Here is a 22,323-nt window from a genome sequence, read left to right as displayed (position 1 = left end):
TGTTGGTGTGAAGCGAAACCCCTGTATTCTCCTAAATTTACTGTGTGGGCTACAGTATGCAGCAGAGGCATTATTGGCCCTTTTTTCATTCGAGAAACGGTCACTGGTGCACGTTACGTTGCAATTTTGGAACAATTTGTCGCCACACAGCAAGCGTTAGAGGATCGACGAGGTACTGAATGTTTTATGCAAGATGGAGCCCGACCACATCGGACCGAACAAGTGTTTCGCTTTCTTGAGGAATACTTCGGGAATCGAGTCATTGCTTTGGAATATCCCAAATTTACTGGCGCAGGCATGGATTGGCCTCCATATTCGCCGGATTTGACTCCCTGTGACTTTTTTTTGTGGGGCACAGTGAAGGACATGGTCTACCCGAAGCATCCTGCCACGCTGGACGAGCTTGAATCGGCAATCTCTGTGGCATGTGAATCCATTTCGATTGAGACACTACGAAATGCGATGGCGAATTTCATTCTTCGTTTGCGCCACCTCTGTAGTGCCAATGGTGAACATTTTGAAAACATTGTGATGTCATTGTTTGCAAAGATTGTTTTCATACGATTATTTCACTTATGTATGCTGATATGAGCTGTACAGCGTACAGCGCCATCTGTTAGCAGCTTTTGTAACTATTATTTCAAACTGCTGTATAAACTTCTTACAGCTTTCACAATAAACATACTGTTTACTGCATTCCTCTATCGATCTTTGTTTTCGACACATTTCATTTTGAAATCAGGGAGTCCTTTTCTGGACACCCTGTAACTGTCCTATGTTGTATCACTGCCAAGTATCACAGATCGATAAAACTTCGACCACACATAGAAATACACTGCTGGCCATTAAAATTGCTACACCAAGAAGAAATGCAGATGATAAACGGGTATTCATTGGACAAATATATTATACTAGAACTGACATGTAATTACATTTTCACGCAATTTGGGTGCATAGATCCTGAGAAATCAGTACCCAGAACAACCACCTCTGGCCGTAATAACGGCCTTGATACGCCTGCGCATTGAGTCAAGCGGAGCTTGGATGGCGTGTACAGGTACAGCTGCCCATGCAGCTTCAACACGATACCACAGTTCATCAAGAGTAGTGACTGGCGCATTGTGACGAGCCAGTTGCTCGGCCACCATTGACCAGACGTTTTCAATTGGTGAGAGATCTGAGGAATGTGCTGGCCAGGGCAGCAGTCGAACATTTTCTGTATCCAGAAAGGCCCGTACAGGACCTGCAACATGCAGTCGTGCATTATCCTGCTGAAATGTAGGGTTTGGCAGGGATCGACTGAAGGGTAGAGCCACGGGTCGTAACACATCTGAAATGTAACGTCCACTGTTCAAAGTGCCGTCAATGCGAAAAATAGGTGACCGAGACGTGTAACCAATGGCACCCCATACCATCACGCTGGGTGATACGCCAATATGGCGATGACGAATACACGCTTCCAATGTGCGTTCACCGCGATGTCGCCGAACACAGATGCGACCATCATGATGCTGTAAACAGAACCTGGATTCACCCGAAAAAATGACGTTTCGCCATTCGTGCACCCAGGTTCGTCGTTGAGTACACCATCGCAGGCGCTCGTGTCTGTGATGCAGCGTCAAGGGTAACCCCAGCCACGGTCTCCGAGCTGATAGTCCATGCTGCTGCAAACGGCGTCTAACTGTTCGTGCAGATGGTTGTCGTCTTGCAAACGTCCCCATCTGTTGACTTAGGAATCGAGACGTGGCTGCACGATCCGTTACAGTCATGCGGATAAGATGCCTGTCATCTCGACTGCTAGTGATACGAGGCCGTTGGGATCCAGCACGGCTTTCCGTATTACCCTCCTGAACCCACCGACTCCATATTCTGCTAACAGTCATTGGATCTCGACCAACGCGAGCAGCAATGTCGCGATAGGCTACAATCCAACCTCTATCAAAGTCGGAAACGTGATGGTACGCATTTTTCCTCCTTAAACGAGGCATCACAACAACGTTTTACCAGGCAACGCCGGTCAACTGCTGTTTGTGTATGAGAAATCGGTTGGAAACTTTCCTCATGTAAGCACGTTGTAGGTGTCGCCACCGGCGCCAACCTTGTGCGAATGCTCTGAAAAGCTAATCATTTGCATATCACAGCATCTTGTTCCTGTCGGTTAAATTTCGCGTCTGTAACGCGTCATCTTCATGGTGTAGCAATTTTAATGGCCAGTAATGTAACTGCCACATTGTAGCACGGAAGGTAACCGAAAGAAATACGCTATGAGACAAACAGGAATGACATTTTTATTTATGACAGGAATTACACTGGAGTCAATACTATTATGGCGGTCCACTGGAGATTAAAAAAGGCGGTACATGGTTTGTGTGATTACCATGGATGGCAATGCATGCTCCGCAACGCGCTTCTGTGCTGGCCTCAAGGTTGGTAAGAAGTTCTTGTCGTAGGGGTGACAACTGCCGGACGGTCGTTGGTGCTTGTGGTCGTGCTGCATTCCGCACGTGCTCGATGAATTTAAATCGGGGGAACGGGGAGGCCAGTCCATTCGCTGATTATCCTCCCGTTCGAAGAGCTCCTCCACCTGCACTGTTCGATAAGGTCGTGTATTTTCACTCATAGAAATACAGTCAGGGCCGGACGCGTCCCTAAAAAGATGCACACCAGAATGGAATTCAGTGTAACGATAAAGTTGACCTTTGAGGGTACAGCGTTCAAAGATTCGGAGGTCGGAAAGCCCGTTCAACATTATGCCTCCCCACAATATAACACCGGTACCATCAGAACGATTATCTTCGACAACGCTAGATGTAGCCTGATATGACGAGAGGGGGGGAAATGTAAAAACATTGTGTAACATTATCGTTTTGGTGGTCTAGATGTAATGCATTGCTCTACCATAAGTGTTCATTACCAACTTTGTGGCCAGGATGGGAACAAGTCGCAGAGAAGCGTTGCCCTCCGTGCTGATTACAATCCTATTAAGGACGATGCCAGGTAATTTATATTCCTCAGGGGACCGTCATAAGTCACGGTGACTTCAGTGTAATTTTTGCCTTTGAATATGAGTGTCATTTTTGTTCCTCTCATTGCGTATTTCTTTCTATTACCTTCTGTACTCTACTGTAGTAGCTCTTTCTATGTATTCTCGAAGTTTCACGAGCTATTTTAAATGACAATGATACATCATGCGAAAGTTACTTTCGTCCATAAGCTTTGCACACCAACGAATTATTCTATCTTAGCTTTTGATTTCATTTAAGACAGTTTAGTAGTATTATTGAAGAATATGTTAGTAACGACGCCAGGGCTTTCCTGCATAATTTCAAAACTCGTTACCGATTCCTTTCGTAGGTATCGTAATAACTGGGTGAGGTGGCGCGGTGGTTAGCACTCTGGATTCGCATACTATACGATCTTTCTAAAGTTAACAAGAAGGCTATTTTGGTTCCAATTTTCTGTAAACATCTTGTTCAAATGGACCCTGAAAAGACAGAGACTGTAAATTTAGGAGCTGTTTCATCATCATCGTTTTTGCGGAGCTATTAATGTGCTGTGGGAGGACGATTGTTCAATCCCGCTTCCGGCCATCCTGATGTAGGTGTTCCGTGATTTCCCTAAATCGCTTCAGGCGAATGCCGGGATGGTTCATTTGAAAGGGCACAGCCAACTTCCTCCCCCAAACCGATGGCACCGATGACCTCACTGTTTGTCCCCCCCCCCCCCCCATATCAACCAACCACCTTATACCAGTTGTTTTACTTTTGGTGAAATCCCTACTCACAGCATACACAGTCTTTTACACTTCCATTCTTCAGTAACCAAGCAAAGAGTTCTTTTTTGCGGGCCAGTTTCTTTCTTTTCAAGTTGTTTAAAATATTCTTATCTGAAAAATATAAAAAATATCTTTTTCACCTAAACTCCTTTATTCTTGATCAAGTGAACCTATTGCTTTGTCACGTCCAGTTAGTATCGACTTTGAAGCCACGTTCGAATGATTGCGTTACGTGTAACTTGATGTGGAACATGTCTCGCTTACAAATGGCCACAAGCCTAAAACTAGCTACTTGTGATGAAATAATAGCCTAAGCATACAGCGGCCAAGGTGAAAGGTGAAATATGTTTCGTCCTGTGGAAGATATTTGGAGGGTGTGAAAACCACTATAAAATAAACTTCCTGGCAGATTAAAACTGTGTGCCGGGCCGAGACTCGAACTCGGGACCTTTGCCTTTCGCGGGCAAGTGCTCTACCAAGCACGAAACACGCCCCGTCCTCACAGCTTTACTTCCGCCAGTACCTCGTCTCCTACCTTCCAAACTTTAGAGAAGCTCTCCTGCGAACCTTGCAGAACTAGCACTCCTGAAAGAAAGGATATTGCGGAGACATGGCTTAGCCACAGCCTGGGGGATGTTTCCAGAATTTCAGGAGTGCTAGTTCTACAAGGTTCGCGGGAGAGCTTCTGCAAAGTTTGGAAGGTAGGAGACGAGGTACTGGCAGAAGTAAAGCTGTGAGGACGGGGCGTGAGTCGTGCTTGGTAGAGCACTTGCCCGCGAAAGGCAATGGTCCCGAGTTCGAGTCTCGGCCCGGCACACAGTTTTAATCTGCCAGGAAGTTTCATATCAGTACACACTCCTCTGCAGAGTGAAAATCTCATTCTGGCACTATAAAAGAACTAACGTTCTGATCTATTTATTGCTGGTGCTATTCAACTATGTTCTAGTTCTCCTACTACACTTTCAGCAACCTGAAATATCTCTTAACACTTTCACTAAAGGGCGATCAGAAAGTACAGTGCATAATCGATACGCCAATCAGGCAAAATCGCCGTGAGCATTCAGGCAGTCATCCCACGGACGCACCAGGTTTAAGATACCTGTTTGGTAAAACACCGTGAACTGTTGCGTGAAGAAGTCGGTAACTGCCTGCTGCACATTCTCGTCCGACAGGAATCGTCGACGCTTCGCGGCCTTTTTTAAGGGACCGAAGGCGTGATAATTGCATGGGGAGAGATAGAGATTACAGGGCGGGAGTTCGAGTGTCTCCCACTTGAGTTGGCCTAACTTATGCGTTACGAAGTTTGCCATATTGGAGGAGCTTTATTTTGAACCAACAGCACCTCTTGGCGCAGTTTCCACTAACATTTCGCCTTAATTGCACGCCGTAATTTCTCCAGCATTGCACAGTACCGTTCCGAAGTAATGGAGACATCAGGTTCCTTTAAATCAGTAAGATGGATCAGGCTTGCCTCCATGATCGATCGGCGTCTTGTATCGAATTGCGACCAGCACGGAACTTGGTGCACCATTCCACAACGATGGTTTTCCACGGATATTGAAACTTCCCCTTAACTGTGCTGGTAAACTTCTACATAATTTGATACTGCAACAGCTGAGTAAAACTGAACGTACTCAGACAGTTTTCTCTTTACTTATTCTGATCATTTCTAAACTGACACACATTATTTTAGCGCAACGCAATCTGACTTCTAATGATCCCTACAAAAGAATAGCCCTGACTAACAATAACCAATCCTTCATGAATCACTTACGTCACAAAAATCTTCGTTACTTGAACTACTGCAATACAGCGAGCGCCAATACTGCTAAATAAAAGATTCTAACTACTGAAGGCACTAACTACTGATAGGCGTAGATAGCAAATGAAAGATTTTGATAGAGAACAAACAATGTATTTACCTTAATAGTGTTATTGCGACATCCAATTAAACAATATTTTTTTTTTTTTTTTTTTTTTTTTTTTACGAACACACGTCCAGATCGTCCACTCATATTAACATCTCAAAACTCTGGCTTCTCTCTTCTCTCATTCACCACTGCTGGCAGCTCACCTCCAACTGCCCAACGCTACGGGCTGTTCACATCCAACTGCCCAACGCTACACTAGCGAATATTCCAACAATGAGTACAACCAGCCACAGACTGCACACACCGCAGTCAGCGGTTTTCATACAGAGTGCTACGCCGGCCGCTGTGGTCTCGCGGTTCTAGGCGCGCAGTCCGGAACCGCGTGACTGCTACGGTCGCAGGTTCGAATCCTGCCTCGGGCGTGGATGTGTGTGATGTCCTTAGGTTAGTTAGGTTTAAGTAGATCTAAGTTCTAGGGGACTGATGACCAGAGCAGTTGAGTCCCATAGTGCTCAGAGCCATTTGATCCCATACAGAGTGCTACGTGGCGTCACCAACATAAAAACCTAAACAGCCTACTTACAAAATATGCCCCGTACACATTCTTCATTCTCCGATGGATGTCTACGAGTGTTTGTCTTCTGCCAACCAAGAAAAGAATAACGGCAACTTGGTCCTGTTTGGACGCATGTGGTAATAGTGTCACCATAGTTCACAGTTCCGCATTTACCGCACGCACGTCGGAAATACACGAATGCCACACTAATCCCTTCCTAGATGTAGGTGCTTATATACCCGTATCGGAGTTGCGCTACGTTGCATATACGCCGCAGCAGCGCCGTCATACGGAAACACGGTGATCGCCCCTTGTATATCCGCACCAGAAAAAGTGACTCCGAGCAGACATCAGTCCAATTAGTATAACACCGCCCCCAGTTGATTCAGCAAGGAAGAGTTCCCATAAGTTTTTTCAGTTACGCTATGTCCATCTGAAGCCACTCTTTGCTGATTACATCCCGTAGATTATGGACATTTTACCAAGAACCAACGGAACGGTCGATTAATGCAGATCCCACAGGGCTACCAAATTACAGGCATGTTGATTGCGAAGTTTCAACTGCTGTTTCAAATACTCTGACATTTTCTATGGGATTAAAATCGGGTGATTTAGCCGGTCAGTAGAGGTTCGACAGGGTACCTGAGTCTTCGTCACATCAGGAACATATATGTGTGTAGCCCCAGGAACACTGCAGTTGTCGCCTTATAAGATGGAAATGTAGACTACTCATTCATCATGAAAATGTATAAAGAACATCAGCTGACCACACAGAATGTTGAAAGAAACACCCCGGTTCATGTGCTTCTCCAGTTTCTCCCGGTGTGTTTGTTGATCGAACAGTCACGGGTGTACTGCAAGTTCATAGTGTCCAACGGATCCGTTGGGCACTATAGACCAGCAGCTCACCTGTGGACTGTTCAATCATTTAGGTTGAAGTTCACGGTGACCAGAATGAGTAGACCCAAGTCACGGTACGAGGAACTCCCCTAAAACATTACAACACCCTCCATACACTGTGAGCTATTGAAGACGTGTATCTTTATGTATGCGCAGTGGCGGTTTGCGACGTAGCCGATTCCAAATGTTTACTGCATGCCGTTCCCTTCGCAACATTCGCTCGGGAACTGGTCGAGATGGACCTGCATTCACTGACGGCAACAATTGCTGTCGAGTTTGACAGCGATTAACGATTGTCAATGACAAGGCGTGACGCTCAATCCAGTACGTGTCGCCCAGGTTCAGTTTGACCCCTATTCTTAAGTCGTATTACATGGCTATGAACGGTACACCATCCATTGTATTTTATTCGGCAGTCTGCACTGAAACCGAGCGAGGTGGCGCAGTGGTTAGCACACTGGACTCGCATTCGGGAGGACGTCGGTTCAGTCCCGTCTCCGGCCATCCTGATTTAGGTTTTCCGTGATTTCCCTAAATCATTCCAGGCAAATGCCGGGATGGTTCCTCTGAAAGGGCACGGCCGACTTCCTTCCCCATCCTTCCCTAATCCGATGAGACCGATGACCACGCTGTCTGGTCTCCTTCCCCAACCAACCAACCAACCAACCAACCCTAAATCGCTTCAGGCAAACGCCGGGATGGTTCCTTTGAAAGGGCACGGCCGATTTCCTTCCCCATCCTTCCCTTACCCGAGCTTGCGCTCCGTCTCTAATGACCTCGTTGTCGACGGGACGTTAAACACTAATCTCCTCCTCCTCCTCCTGCACTGAAACAACAACAAATTGGCAACTTGATTCTCCGTGTGGTTATGAGCATTTCAGAACAAAATAGATCATGCCTACCATTCTGTTATGTCTCCACGTTGATTCATCTCACCACTCTGATTCCATGTAACCATCAGGCACGTACACACCATTTCCATAACTTAGATCAGCAGCGCAGGCTCATATGATAACCTGGTACCAGTTCTGTACCATCTACATCGCTCCAAAGTGACCGTTGTACCCCTCCGAAAGGGGACTGATAATTATACCCCTCGGAAAGGGTGACTGATAATAATTACAGAGAGCTTAATTCTCTGATAAATTCTTTCCTCAAAGCTGGCATTTTTTTTCCTCTTCGGATTGGAACACAGGGTAACCTTTCTTCGTCCATACCTATGAAGTTACTAATTGTGTACCTACATTTTTGAATTCTAGTGATTAAATACTTGAATACACTTTATTATGTCGGCTTTTGGTAGTCTGTCTTTGAGGTGTCGGGTATTCTGGTGGATATGAGCATCGTTTATGCACAGTATTTCGATAACATAATTCGTTTCCTACCTGAGAGAGCTGCACGATTTTTTTTTTTTTTTTTTTAGGCAGGTAGAGCCCCTCCACGCCCACACCGGCATGATGACCAACAAGAAAGGTCTACTGCCATCTCTGCACAAGGATTAGTTTTCAGTAAAGTGAGGTCTCGCACGATGTGGGTACTGCGATGTTTGCGTACGTCTGGTGAACGTTAACCGTTAATACGCGCTCATCTGGAGATACATTGGGTCGAAAATTTAACTATGAACTAAGTGTAGCGGTTTAAGGGCAGAGGGGGGGGGGGGGGGGGGGGGGAAGGTGCCAAGGCAAGTACCAAGAGGAAAAAAAAAAAGGTTTGCGATAATTGGGTCGGGTTGTAAGAGCAGTAATGGTTTTCTTGCCGCCTGTGGCAGGTCATGCAAGGGTAGGCTTTATTAGTAGTGGGTATCATGCAGGCGGATACCTTTGACGTTGTACGGTGGTGTTACTCGGCGGCTGCAGCTGGCTGCTGGTGTTGGCTTCGCGGTCAGCGTCAGCATACCTTTAACAGCTACATTCATCATCGTTTAGTGTCCGACAGGTCATACATCAGATTCACAGTGTGCGATAGTGTTGGCGGTTTGTTTGTTCGTCAGTTTGTTTGTTCGTCAGTGTGCGAGCTTATCGGTTTCCCTGCTATAGCCTATTGGTCGGCTTTAATAGCAGTTGGGATATCCAGTCAATGTTGCTGATTTGCAGGGGCTTACCGATGTTGTCGCTTGTGGGTTTACTTTAGCTTGCCATAGGTTGTTATGCCCCAGCTAGTAGTGCCTCTGGCCGCTTATGCTCCCACCTATGGTTGTGATCATAGTTTCCCAGAGTAAGGATGAGAGGATTGTTCAAGTGTCTCGCGTACCTATATAGACGAGTGGCGAGTTACTTCCTTGAGGGTTTCAAGAAGGTATTCATTGTGAAGATCCACGGTGAGGGTGTAGTGTGGAGCATTGCTAATGATGCGTAGTACTTTGTTCTGTATGATCTACAGGCGGCGCAGGCATGTAGGAGCTGCGTACGTCATCAGAGGTCTAATCAGTGTCATGTATATGGACTTCGACACCCTCCTATTCAGTGTCCTTTCCCTGTTAAGCATTGGGTAGAGTTGTTTGAGCCTCGCGTGCGCTCTGTTGCCAATGTATTCGATGTGGTCCCCCCATGCGAGTTTCCGGTTCTGTCAGACACCGAGAGATCTGACTTTCTCTCAGAAACGTATTGGGCGTACATGTAGTGTTACCTGTCGACAGTGTTGATGTTTGCGCAGTAGCTTCGATCTGCGTGTGAACAGAAGTGCTTCGCACTTGTCGACGTTTACTTTAATACGCCATCGTTCCAAGCAAACCTCGGCAGTTCTGAGTGCCGTCTGTATTCGTGAATTTATGTTCGAAGGTTTCCATCTTGCGCAAGGATGGCTGTGTCATCCGTGTAGATGGCTAACGTCGTGTTTGTGTTGCTAGAAAGTTAGTAGTAGTAGTAGTAGTAGTAGAGGAAATAGTAACAGCAGCAGCCTTATTCATCCGTAGATCTGTTTTTACAAGGATAAAGGACATCTCAAAGTATTTACAAATTTAGATCAATTTAAAATAAGCTAATTCGTATACACATATATTTACATACACAGACACATTTATTTACAGACTTCTAGTTAGAGAAAATCATTAGATTTACTCCTGGTATACAATACTTTTTTACAAATAACTTACTAAATAATGTAATGCCACACCATTAATGTAGAGGTTGAAGAAGATGGGCCCCAGGTTGTTTCCCTGGGGTACTTCAGCTTGGATACCGCGTTGTGTCGATTGTTTGCCGTGCACGTCGATGTTGAAACATCTGTTTGTGAGATATGAGTGTATGAGACGTACGAGACCGCCAGGGAACCAGCATCGCTTAGTTTGCGTGTAAGGCCGTTGTGCCAGCAACGGTCGAAAGCTTCTTCGATGTCCAGGAACACGACCCCTGTGGCTTTGTACATGTTGTAGCCGTGTGTTATATGTTTCACTACGCAGAGGAGTTGTGTTGTTGAGTGGTATTCCTAAAGCCGAATTGCTCCGGTCTTAGGGAGTTTCTCGAGTGTTTTATTTATTTATTTTGGTACATTTCATTCGCTTCTCTGAGGGAGAAGGGCGGGCTGTTCGAGGGCTTGCTATATGCCCTTTTCAGCCGTAGGGTTTCACATTTTATTTTTAATATACATTTCTTTATTTGATGCGATTCAGTGCATGTTTCATATTGATTATACAATTTTCTGTAACATACTAGTATGATTTAAATATTTGCTTAGTGCTTTGATATTTCTTAAAGTACTATTGCTTGATTAATATTGTACATTTCCTACACTTTAATAGTTTGAATTTTGAGATATATTTTTACAAGGTATACATCAGGTCAGTTTAAATTTTTGAGTGATATTTGTATAAGATATGCGTAGGATCTTATTTACCATATATCTCTCATCTAGGTGGGGATGGGTAGTGGAGTTGCCTGTGAGTGGTTCCAGGATTGGGGCTAAGTCTGGGAATGTTTTTGCGGTGTTTAGGGATATTGTACTGGAAGGGGTAATGTATTTGTATATCGGTTTTCGACGGATTCTGTGGTGGGTGGAGATGAGGTCTTCCATGTCAGGTCTTTTGTTTAGTATATGTCTGCCATACCGCGCTCGGAGCTTGACCAGCCTGTAGACGTTTTTTTTTTTTTAAAGAGATGGGGCCCCTCCACGCCCGCACCAACGTGGTGAGCAGACCAAAAGTTCTACTGTCACCTCCGTCAACATGTTAGTTATCTAGTAAGTGGATCACAGGATGCTGGGCTGTGATGTTATCCGTGCGTCTGTGTATACTACGCATTGGAACGGGTCCAATATTTATACCTACGGCCTTCCCCCTCCGTGTTCGGTTGCAGGCATCCCCTCTACGGTCTGCACCCCACTGGATGCGAACTGGAGAGGGAAAGCCTGGAACCGACCTTGGGGGGGGATGGCCACAGATATAAATACTGGACCTTAAACATTCGAGAAGCAGTTTCAAGTAAGATAACGAGTTACGTTATTGAAATACTGTGCAAATACGACACTGGTATCCAGCAGAAATCCGGACGCCTTAAAGATGTCAGCAGGTCACCGGGAAATTCTGAAGAATTAAATTTAGTAGATAGTAGATCATTCCTTGTCTTAATAGTTACTTGTGTCTCTGAAATACATTTTTTAATTTTGAACTTCCGTGTTAACAGTGAAAAATCTGATTTTTTATTTTATTTTATTGAAATTGATTCCTTTCTTTTAAGGAATGTATTATATCCTGTATTCTGCGAATGTATTTTTGGTCTAAATACGACGGTATTCCAGGTTGTGAAACTTTCTCCTTACCCTCGTCCACTTAGGAGAAGACAGCAGAAGTAAGACAAGAGCCCGGCGCCTTTTGTTGGGCTACCCTGCAGTGGAGGTGCTAAACGCAGATGGGCCCTGAGTGAGGGCGAGCTTAGAAGCGGCGTGCTAACGCGGCTGCCTCGTGTTACAGGTAGCGGGACGGTGCGTCACAGGAGTGCCCGCGGGACATGCTCTGGAGTTCCCTGGTGCCCGCCTGACCTCCCGCCTGCTACACCTGCGCAGGTAAACAACCAGCAGCTCGTCTGCGACCATCTTCTCTGTTCCTCTCTGACGCCATCCTGCTTGCTTTGCCAGCCCCACAGCTAATACGTCTAACCCCATTGTCATTTGTTCCTGTGAGAAAGTGTGGTATTAATATGAAGCGATGTCAGTGCAAAAATTTTCTTTTTCGATCACAATGTGTTTTTATTACATATGACCGGTTTCGATGCCTTTTCAACCACCATCAGATCTAAAAATGCTGCTTGGATTCCTCTGTGGCTTCTTTTTGTTTTCGGTTGTACTGCAATTTGGCTGCGCGTTGCGTAATGGTAACAGTATTTTATATACCAATAATGGTGATTTATTTTTCTTTAAAAGTTACATACAACCCTGTTCCCCGATGTGGGTGGAACTGGTGGGAGACCGGCTGGCAGCTGCCATGTTCCCACACTTCACTCATTGATTTTTATAGAATAGCTCAGATTAAAGTAAAATAATTTATAGTGCTAAAATGCATAATATGATAATTGGTATGCAAGCGCCAGCACGGGCTACCTGACACGTTCCATGACGCCGCGCATAAAAACGGGATTCTTCCGGTGTTTATACCTAGACTTATATTGATGTGGCGATAGGAAGGTAGAGTCAAATGTTTTGGATAGTCCTTGGGCGACGAAGCATTTGTATGCCCAACAGAATACTACACACTTCCTCCCGCCTAGGCAAATGGAGCAAATCGGTTGGTTCTTTTTGCATTAGATATGGTCCTCGGTGGACCTTTATGGGGTATATGGAGGTACCATTAGGTCGTGGGCGGTTCCTTATAAAACCATAAAAATGGTATTTTTACCATTTTTTTCGTGCCAATACAGAGCTACAGATTCCAACACAGCCATGAACAGCAAGTGTCAGAATTTTTTACGATATGTTCCTTAGATCTCAGTCGCAAACGACCTAGAAAATTTTCTTGGTGTCTTTCTCCGTTTCCGAGATGCAGAGGTTCAAAGTTATCCTAAGTGTGCATCCAAAATAGAGAGTGAGAGACGAAAACGTAGCTTATAAAGTGATGTAACACGGAGAAATAAGCAGTAAAGTGTCTCCGTTATTATCAGAAGGTCTCTGTGAACCCCATGTTATTACTGATAAAATTTTGTGCACATAAAATCCTATCCGAGAAGTAAAATTAGTTTTGCTTTATTTTTATTTCATATAAACTATCAAAATTTTACGAACCCATAAGGCTATTTTCATGTGAGTGACATGCCGCGCTGTGGCAGGAGAAAACAGGGAATCAGCGGAAAAATGCTCCGATTGGAGTTCAAAAAACAGGAATATGCTCCTGTTTAAAAGACTCAAATTGGAAAGTGGGATACCAGCTGTCTCATTCTACCTTCCTCTGCACCTTCCAAAATATTCCCAAACGTTTCAGCAAGCCAACTTATTCGCAATCTCATTTGCTGAAAGAAGAGGAGACTGTGTCAGTGACAAAGAGACATAAAAGTAATAAATATTGGAAGACAGTAGACTGTGGTTGTGTTATAGGAAGAGCAAGAAGACAATGGCAATGTGAGAGGAAGAGACGGACACAATGGCAGCCGAACGTAGTTGACAGTGACAGAACAGTACTAGGAAAGTAGTGAAGGAGATAGTGCCCGCGAAGAGGAACAAAGAAAAGAAGAAAGTGGAAGTGGGTGAGGGCCAGCGGCAATGAAAGAAAGAGTCTACGACTAGGGAGAGAATGACATTAAGAAAAGACAGCAGCAGTGGGAAGGAACGACTGAAATAGTAGCAGTAAGAGAGAGAGAGAGAGAGAGAGAGAGAGAGAACAGTAATAGTGAGACACATCGGAGGAAATGGTCAAATAGCTCTGAGCACTATGGGACTTAACATCTGTGGTCATCAGTCCCCTAGAACTTAGAACTACTTAAACCTAACTAACCTAAGGACATCACACACATCCATGCCCGAGGCAGGATTCGAACCTGCGACCGTAGCAGTCGCGCGGATCCGGACTGAGCGCCTAGAACCGCTAGACCACCGAGGCCGGCACACATCGGAGGAGACTGTGGCTGTGAGACGGGAGATAATGACATCAAGGCACAAAGAGATAATGAAAATGAGTTCGGCTGAATGAGTAGGTTAGAATGGACAAGTGGGTGTGGGTGAGTATGAACAACTTTCGGCGATGGACTGGTTACAGTTATGGAAACTTCTGGGAGTGACAGGTAGGTTGCATTTCTTAAAAAGAGCTGGAGTATGTTCGCATGCCAAAATTTTTAGGAAATTTTTTAAAGGTACTGAGTAAGGCAGAACAAGGCAGCTGGTACCCCACTTTTCAGTCAAAAGCTTTTAAACAGGGGCATATTAGTCTTTTTTGTGCTCCAAAAAGAGAATTTTCCCGCTGTTATTAAATAAAAAATACTTTCTGGGATGATTGTGATAGGGTGAATAGCGAATGATTGATATTTCTATAATAAAATAATACACTACAATAATATACAAAATTCTAAATAAATAATAACAAATTGTAAACAAATAATAATGTGCTAAAATAATACATCAAAAACTATTGCAGATCGTTTGCTAAGAGAGGAGCAAAGAGCAAGACTAACAATAAGAGGAGAAAGGAATCTGGAAACACACCTCACTTTTATAGGTTTTTTAAGGTATACGACAGATTAAATCGAATAAAATTATGGCAAATACTAGAAATTGGGGGCTATACAACACACCTAATTTTTGTAATAAAGAGTCTGTATAGCAAGCTCATCCAAGAATTGCGCCCGGCGGGCGCAAGACAGTGTAGTTTAGCGCCCCGTCCGCGACCGTGTGTCGCTAGTGTCGCCATAGGGGGAGAGAGAGAGAGAGAGAGAGAGAGAGAGAGAGAGAGAGAGAGAGAGAGAGCTGCAGAGCGAATGAGGCCGCACAGCACTGCTCTGCGCTGGACTGTCCCGCGGTCAGATTTAATGTAAACAAAATACTCTATTTTAGAATTAATTTTATGTAAGGGATATAAAGTCTCATTCTTACTGTTAGTAGTTACAAGTAAGTATTTTTTGTTATACTTACGTATTTTTTGTTACACTTCGTGCTACAATTTTTTGTATCCCATTTCACAGTTTAGAAATCGGATCCTTAGTTTGCTGTATTGTACGTAATAATTTTAACTGACCAAGTTTGAAAACTTATTAAAATAGAATTAAGGCTATAAAGCTCTTTGATTCTTACAGTCCACATTGTTACAGAAGCCAATTAACATTTTACACGTTTTTCTTTTTAGAGGAAACGATTTTGTCTAGGCTTGGTACAATATTCCGTGAGACTGCTAACCTCAGAGAATTGGTCAAATTTTTATCGCCAAGGAATGAACGGTTCTTAGTTTTAGCAAGCTTTAAAAAAGAGAAAAAGCGCTCACAAATATACGTGGAACCAAACATTGAGAGTACTTTGGCCGCGTGCTTGTGCAAAAGAGGACATTTCTCTCGTGGAAGACAGCTGTTAAAGTCATCCAAAGTTTTACATATAAGAAAGCGGTCCTTCAGGCGGATATGGCACTGTAGGTCAATCAGCTGTAGTTGAAGCACTTGTGACACGTCCTCTGCCCGAAAGGAAAACGGGCGAACAAAAATATCTATCGTCTGGCGTTCGGGCGGTCCGCAGGGCCAGCTAAGCGGCACGGCTCGGCCACTGCACCAACATAACGAATTCGTCCGGGGTGCTGGCCGCGGGCGATGGCGGGCGCTAGCGCCCCAGGGGCACAGTTTGGACGAGCCTGCTGTATAGAAACAGAAATTTTGTCAGACACAGGAATTAAAAGAAGTGAATGGATTCTAGGAAATACAGAACTTAGACAAGAGCATAGATTATCATCCAGTCTTTTTAATATACATATATTGACGACATTTAAAAAATGGATATTGTAAGTAGTCCCAGGAATTATATTATCAAACTGTCTATTCAGACACACTTCTCTTTGCAGACGATCAAATAACGATTCAAATAAATGCGACACAATTACAGAATCCATGTATCTTTCAAATAATCTATGTAAATATTTTAATAAAACGAAAAGTATGACTTTTAGAGCGAAGGATCCAATCAGATAAAAGATTTTGCTACAAACGCCTTTTTAAAATAAGGATCGAATTTTAAATATATATTATCGGTGAATTAACGTTTTAAAATTGTAAGGATATTGAGCAGAAAGTTAGCAATATCCAAGGTGAGGTGTAATCATTCAAAGAACTTTATTTTTAAAATTTAGAAACGAAACGAAAATTAAATTTCATAAAGTAATGTCTTTACCCACAATGATTTATGCCAGCGAATCCTGAGTGGCAACTCAAAACCAACTGAATAAAATATAGTCGGCAGAAATGAGAGAATCAAGGGGTGTTGCCTTAAAATAGGCAACCCAACTTATATCATCTTTAGCTGAGGTGGATGATGTAAGTTAGGTTACCTATCTTAAGTTGTATGAACTATTTTATCTTGTTTTATCTTGACCACCCTGTATACAGGGTGGCCCATTAACAGTGACCGGGCCAAATATCTCACGAAATAAGCATCAAACGAAAAAACTACATAGAACGAAACTCGTCTAGCGCTGAAGCGGAAAACCAGATGGCGCTGTGGTTGGCCCGCTAGACGGCACTGCCATAGGTCAAACGGATATCAATTACGTTTTTTAAAATAGGAACCCCTATTTTTATTACATATTCGTGTAGTACGCAAAGCAATATGAATGTTTTAGTTGTACTACTTTTTTCGCTTTGTGATAGATGGCGCTGTAATAGTCAAATGGCTCTGAGCACTATGCGACTTAACTTCTGAGGTCATCAGTCGCCTAGAACTTAGAACTAATTAAATCTAACTAACCTAAGGACATCACACACATCCATGCCCGAGGCAGGATTCGAACCTGCGACCGTAGCAGTCCTTCGGCGATGGACTGGTTACAGTTATGGAAACTTCTGGGAGTGACAGGTAGGTTGCATTTCTTAAAAAGAGCTGGAGTATGTTCGCATGCCAAAATTTTTAGGAAATTTTTTAAAGGTACTGAGTAAGGCAGAACAAGGCAGCTGGTACCCCACTTTTCAGTCAAAAGCTTTTAAACAGGGGCATATTAGTCTTTTTTGTGCTCCAAAAAGAGAATTTTCCCGCTGTTATTAAATAAAAAATACTTTCTGGGATGATTGTGATAGGGTGAATAGCGAATGATTGATATTTCTATAATAAAATAATACACTACAATAATATACAAAATTCTAAATAAATAATAACAAATTGTAAACAAATAATAATGTGCTAAAATAATACATCAAAAACTATTGCAGATCGTTTGCTAAGAGAGGAGCAAAGAGCAAGACTAACAATAAGAGGAGAAAGGAATCTGGAAACACACCTCACTTTTATAGGTTTTTTAAGGTATACGACAGATTAAATCGAATAAAATTATGGCAAATACTAGAAATTGGGGGCTATACAACACACCTAATTTTTGTAATAAAGAGTCTGTATAGCAAGCTCATCCAAGAATTGCGCCCGGCGGGCGCAAGACAGTGTAGTTTAGCGCCCCGTCCGCGACCGTGTGTCGCTAGTGTCGCCATAGGGGGAGAGAGAGAGAGAGAGAGAGAGAGAGAGAGAGAGAGAGAGAGAGAGAGAGAGCTGCAGAGCGAATGAGGCCGCACAGCACTGCTCTGCGCTGGACTGTCCCGCGGTCAGATTTAATGTAAACAAAATACTCTATTTTAGAATTAATTTTATGTAAGGGATATAAAGTCTCATTCTTACTGTTAGTAGTTACAAGTAAGTATTTTTTGTTATACTTACGTATTTTTTGTTACACTTCGTGCTACAATTTTTTGTATCCCATTTCACAGTTTAGAAATCGGATCCTTAGTTTGCTGTATTGTACGTAATAATTTTAACTGACCAAGTTTGAAAACTTATTAAAATAGAATTAAGGCTATAAAGCTCTTTGATTCTTACAGTCCACATTGTTACAGAAGCCAATTAACATTTTACACGTTTTTCTTTTTAGAGGAAACGATTTTGTCTAGGCTTGGTACAATATTCCGTGAGACTGCTAACCTCAGAGAATTGGTCAAATTTTTATCGCCAAGGAATGAACGGTTCTTAGTTTTAGCAAGCTTTAAAAAAGAGAAAAAGCGCTCACAAATATACGTGGAACCAAACATTGAGAGTACTTTGGCCGCGTGCTTGTGCAAAAGAGGACATTTCTCTCGTGGAAGACAGCTGTTAAAGTCATCCAAAGTTTTACATATAAGAAAGCGGTCCTTCAGGCGGATATGGCACTGTAGGTCAATCAGCTGTAGTTGAAGCACTTGTGACACGTCCTCTGCCCGAAAGGAAAACGGGCGAACAAAAATATCTATCGTCTGGCGTTCGGGCGGTCCGCAGGGCCAGCTAAGCGGCACGGCTCGGCCACTGCACCAACATAACGAATTCGTCCGGGGTGCTGGCCGCGGGCGATGGCGGGCGCTAGCGCCCCAGGGGCACAGTTTGGACGAGCCTGCTGTATAGAAACAGAAATTTTGTCAGACACAGGAATTAAAAGAAGTGAATGGATTCTAGGAAATACAGAACTTAGACAAGAGCATAGATTATCATCCAGTCTTTTTAATATACATATATTGACGACATTTAAAAAATGGATATTGTAAGTAGTCCCAGGAATTATATTATCAAACTGTCTATTCAGACACACTTCTCTTTGCAGACGATCAAATAACGATTCAAATAAATGCGACACAATTACAGAATCCATGTATCTTTCAAATAATCTATGTAAATATTTTAATAAAACGAAAAGTATGACTTTTAGAGCGAAGGATCCAATCAGATAAAAGATTTTGCTACAAACGCCTTTTTAAAATAAGGATCGAATTTTAAATATATATTATCGGTGAATTAACGTTTTAAAATTGTAAGGATATTGAGCAGAAAGTTAGCAATATCCAAGGTGAGGTGTAATCATTCAAAGAACTTTATTTTTAAAATTTAGAAACGAAACGAAAATTAAATTTCATAAAGTAATGTCTTTACCCACAATGATTTATGCCAGCGAATCCTGAGTGGCAACTCAAAACCAACTGAATAAAATATAGTCGGCAGAAATGAGAGAATCAAGGGGTGTTGCCTTAAAATAGGCAACCCAACTTATATCATCTTTAGCTGAGGTGGATGATGTAAGTTAGGTTACCTATCTTAAGTTGTATGAACTATTTTATCTTGTTTTATCTTGACCACCCTGTATACAGGGTGGCCCATTAACAGTGACCGGGCCAAATATCTCACGAAATAAGCATCAAACGAAAAAACTACATAGAACGAAACTCGTCTAGCGCTGAAGCGGAAAACCAGATGGCGCTGTGGTTGGCCCGCTAGACGGCACTGCCATAGGTCAAACGGATATCAATTACGTTTTTTAAAATAGGAACCCCTATTTTTATTACATATTCGTGTAGTACGCAAAGCAATATGAATGTTTTAGTTGTACTACTTTTTTCGCTTTGTGATAGATGGCGCTGTAATAGTCAAATGGCTCTGAGCACTATGCGACTTAACTTCTGAGGTCATCAGTCGCCTAGAACTTAGAACTAATTAAATCTAACTAACCTAAGGACATCACACACATCCATGCCCGAGGCAGGATTCGAACCTGCGACCGTAGCAGTCCTTCGGCTCCAGACTGTAGCGCCTAGAATCGCACGGCTACTCCGGCCGGCGCTGTAACAGGCACAAACGTATGGGTACGTGGTATCACGTAACATTCCGCCAGTGCGGACCGTATTTGCTTCGTGATACATTGCCCGTGTTAAAATGGACCGTTTACCAATTGCGGAAAAGTTCGATAGCGTGTTGATGGATTCCTATTGTGATCAAAATGCCCAACGGGCGTGTGCTGTATATGCTGCTCGGTATCCTGGACCACATCATCCAAGTGTCCGGACCGTTCGCCGCATATTTAAGGAAAGGGGAAGTGTTCAGCCACGTGTGAAACGTCAACCACGACCTGCAACAAATGATGATGCCCAAGTAGGTGTTTTAGCTGCTGTCGCGGCTATTCCGCACATCAGTAGCAGACAAATTGCGCGATAATCGGGAATCTCAAAAACGTCTGTGTTAAGAATGCTACATCAACATCGATTGCACCCGTACCATATTTCTATGCACCAGGAATTGCAGGCGATGACTTTGAACGTCGTGTACAGTTCTGCCACTGGGCACGAGAGAAATTATGAGACGATAAGAGTTTTTTGCACGCGTTCTATTTAGCGACGAAGCGTCATTCACCAACAGCGGTAACGTAAACCGGCATAATATGCACTACTGGGCAACGGAAAATCCGCGATGGCTGCGACAAGTGGAACATCAGCGACCTTGGCGGGTCAATGTATGGTGCGGCATTATGGGAGGAAGGATAAGTGGCCCCCATTTCATCGATGGCAATTTCAATGGTGCAATGTATACTGATTTCCTACGTAACGTTCTACCGATGTTACTACAAGATGTTTCACTGCGTGACAGACTGGCGATGTACTTCCAACATTGTGGATGTCTGACACATAGCTCGCGTGTGGTTGAAGCGGTATTGGGTAGCATATTCCATGATAGGTGGATTGGTCGTCGAAGCACCATACCATGGCCCGCACGTTCACCGGATCTGACGTCCCCGGATTTCTTTCTGTGGGGAAAGTTGAAGGATATTTGTTATCGTGATCCACCGACAACGCCTGACAACATGCGTCAGCGCATTGTCAATGCATGTGCGAACATTACGGAAGGCGATCTACTCGCTGTTGAGAGGAATGTCGTTACACATATTGCCAAATGCTTTGAGGTTGACGGACATCATTTTGAGCATTTATTGCATTAATGTGGTATTTACAGGTAATCACGCTATAACAGCATGCATTCTCAGAAATGATAAGTTCACAAAGGTACATGCATCACATTGGAACAACCGAAATACAATGTTCAAACGTACCTACGTTTTGTATTTTAATTTACAAAACCTACCTGTTACCAACTGTTCGTCCAAAGTTGTGAGCCAAGTGATCTATCAAAAAGCGAAAAAAGTGTTCCAACCAAAAAATTCAATTTTCTTTGCGTACATCACGAATATATAATAAAAAATGGGAGTTCCTATTTTAAAAAAACGCAGTTGATGTGTGTTTGACCTATGGCAGCGCCATCGAGCGGGCCAACCATAGCACCATCTGGTTTCCCCCTTCAAGTTAGACAAGTTTCGTGCTTTGTAGTTTTTTCGTTTGACGCTTATTTCGTGAGATATTTGGCCCGGTCACGATCAATGGACCACCTTGTATCTCAAGAATGACAAGTCAGCCTTATCGTTTTTTGTGCCTGGAAAAGATAATCCCCCACACAGATATGGTTTTACAATTTTTACTGATGTCTATCTCTACAAAGAAGTAATACGCATTTAAATGATTACATTTCAGTGTCCTATGTAGTACCGATTTGTAGATGCTTGATCCTGCGAGACACCTAGCGGCGTCTGTCTCAGCTGTCATCATGTCGCAAAGGACCGCACAGCCTGTAGTCTGCTGCTTATCATACCTCAGTTCACACTGACGTACTGCTCGTAGCCAAACATTTTGTGTAAGTGATACAATATGATGTATGGTTGTGTGCTCAGTTAGGCTTCATACTACAATGCATATTCTTAGTCTTCCCACTCATCTCCCCCTTTTTTTTGGTTCAAATGGTTCTGAGTACTATGGGACTTAACATCCGAGATCATCAGTCCCCTAGAACTTAGAACTACTTAAACCTAACTATCCCAAGGACAACACAAACAGCCATGCCCGAGACAGGATTCGAACCTGCGAACGTAGCAGTCGCGCGGTTCCGGACTGAAGCACCTAGAACCGCTTGGCCACCGCGGCCGGTTTCCCCCCTTTTTTTTATTGGCTCCTTTTAAATCTGATGAGGGTACGTAAGGCAGTGAAACGGATCGTGTCTTAATAAGAAATAGTTTGTGATCGATACAGAAAGTTATGTTACTAACTTGATCCTGCAACCGGATGCCCATCGCGATGCAAAAGCAAATGAATTTTTGAATAGACTTTTCTTTGCCCTCATTGTATTTAATTTCGAAGCGTTCTAGTTTCTCTTCCCATTTTCTTTATTGCGTGTGTTATGCATTAGGTTTCTACATCTACATTCACATACGTTCTTTGCAAGCCATTGTCGAATGG

At 43.3% G+C, this 22,323-nt stretch overlaps 1 protein-coding gene across 2 annotated transcripts in view; it reads left to right on the top strand.

Annotated features, from left to right (window-relative positions):
- Positions 1-22,323, top strand: part of LOC126482367 (protein GDAP2 homolog) — a 991,597-nt gene that overhangs the window by 688,688 nt on the left and 280,586 nt on the right. For both annotated transcript variants that reach the window (XM_050106457.1, XM_050106456.1), the window contains one exon: positions 12,006-12,097. The gene's annotated coding sequence lies outside the window, so the exon portion shown is untranslated. The remainder of the gene's footprint in view (positions 1-12,005; positions 12,098-22,323) is intronic.

Source organism: Schistocerca serialis, chromosome 5 (genome assembly GCF_023864345.2).
Source record: "Schistocerca serialis cubense isolate TAMUIC-IGC-003099 chromosome 5, iqSchSeri2.2, whole genome shotgun sequence".
Taxonomy (NCBI): domain Eukaryota; kingdom Metazoa; phylum Arthropoda; class Insecta; order Orthoptera; family Acrididae; genus Schistocerca; species Schistocerca serialis.
This window is presented reverse-complemented; position numbering and strand designations above follow the sequence as displayed.